This window comes from Atta cephalotes (genome assembly GCF_000143395.1).
Source record: "Atta cephalotes unplaced genomic scaffold scaffold00006, whole genome shotgun sequence".
Classification (NCBI taxonomy): Eukaryota; Metazoa; Arthropoda; class Insecta; order Hymenoptera; family Formicidae; genus Atta; species Atta cephalotes.
In genome coordinates, this window is record NW_012130070.1 from 5,818,632 (window position 1) to 5,820,838 (window position 2,207).

A 2,207-nucleotide genomic window follows, 5' to 3' on the forward strand; every position below is an offset into this window, starting at 1 on the left:
TTATTATTATATATATATATATATATATATATATATATATATAGAATAGTTATATATAGTATTTATTTATATCTTTTATTTATATATTATATATATTATTTATATAAGTATTACAAAAATTCTTTATTTTTAACATAAGCTTCTTTCGATAAAATAATTTTAAGATTAAGGATGCGCTGATATTCTTCTTTTTTTCTTTTCTCCTTTTTACTTCAACTTGAATTTATTATAGTATTAGACTGATAAAAAAATTGACTAAACGTGATCTTTTTGCAACAAAGCTCGTAATTGTTAACAATCGTAACTGGATATTATTCAACGCTGTATCGAAAGGCTGGGAATTAAAACGAGGTGGACGGAATGATACGGTAGTGTTCGATTACCGAGTATAAAGTTTGCAATGTGTCTCGTTAGAAACCGAGTATTTCGTTGTTGCTCAATACTTCGCATGGAACACTATGGGAAATACCATAGGAACGATCACGACTGCCCACCGTTCCCACGACGAAACGGAAACAGCTCGTTATTGATCCGCAATGTCAGCTTGAACAAGTAAATTCTTATCGTGGGGATAAGAACCAGTAAAATATTTTTTAAAGACCATTTACGAATAGTTGTTGATAGGTATAACGTCGCACCACATGCCCATAAATTATATAATTATATAACGCAAAACGGAAATGACAAGCGAAAGGAAATTCGTCCTAATAGCATAATTTAATTTCGGGCAAATCTGATTTGAAATAGTTATAATTTTATTTTAATTTCACGATTCTATTAAAATTTTGATTATATAAATGATTGTACAGGTAATGACAATAAAATTATATATATATATCAATTGTATATATCGAATATGTATGTGTCATTCCGAATTTATCTGCGAGTCTTAATCTTTTATTTAATAAAAATATAAAAAATCAGATAAGAATTTAAAATTAATAAAATTTTTTTCACCGATTCAAATTTCCCACATCAATATCGAGACATCTAATTTTAAATAACACATTTCATATTACTGTAGTAGACTAACACGTATTTGTAAGAAATGTTAACATGATTATATTTAACTAGATGCCATCAATATATATAATTATAGTTTGCGGGAACGCATGATTAGAATATATTTACGACTAAGATTTTAACTTTTTTACCAATCGTAATAAAATTAATTGCATGTACTTGGTTCTTTGAAGGCGAACTTGCAGGAATAAATAGTACGAGAAACGCTACGTGAACAGTTCTCCTCCTTTCATTCTGTAATAGCATTTACGATATTTTTTTTCATCGTTTAAAGCTCAAGAAACGTTTGCGCCATCAGCTGATCAGCAATTAATTGAAAATCTAATTTCAACTATCTCAAGAATTGACACACTTTCTGTGTAACATCGTTTGAATTGACACACTTTCGTGTAATATCGTTTACATAATTAATATGCTATAATATGCTCATTAACGATTAATTACGATTCATACTGGTCAAATTATAAACAGTTTATAATAAAATTCAGTTTGACGGAATTATAATTCTTTCGAAATAAATTACGATGGAGGTGTGGAAACTTCAAGAATATTATCAAATTACGATAGAGTTGTAGTTCAGTCAAAGGATTATCAATGCAAAGATCAGATGACACACAATTAAAAAATTAAAAAAATCACCTAATTCGTAATCGGATACAGTTGGAGTTTTATAGCAGCGTATCGTATAAAATCAAGAAGAAAATCTGATCTGAGTATCAAGTTTCATTGAAAGTTCTGATATATCACATAGCTTCTGATGCTGTAGGCAAAAAAGGAAAAAGAAACGGAAGTTATAAAAAAATATTCATTCGTCATTCGATGTAAAAAAAAATATTGGTAAATTCGATACAGGAATTCGAAAGGAAAACAGGTGCGTTAAGAATCAAATACACTCTTCCTTTGTGTAAATTATTAATTTATACCGAGCACGTGCGTTACTCACAAAGGAAAACTAAAAGTGGAGAATAGGTAGAAGAGGAATTAATTGTAAATTGCATCTAAGTGCAGAACGCGATGTGATTAACTTTTTCACGCGTAGTGCACAATTCGTCGGCGTTTCTTTTTTTCTCCTTTCAAGCAAATGAAACTTGTTGCATGTAAGCCAGAGGCATACGATACACTTTCTCGTGTTAAATCGCATGCGATCTAGTAAATGATTCTAGGAATTCTCTCTCTCTCTCTCT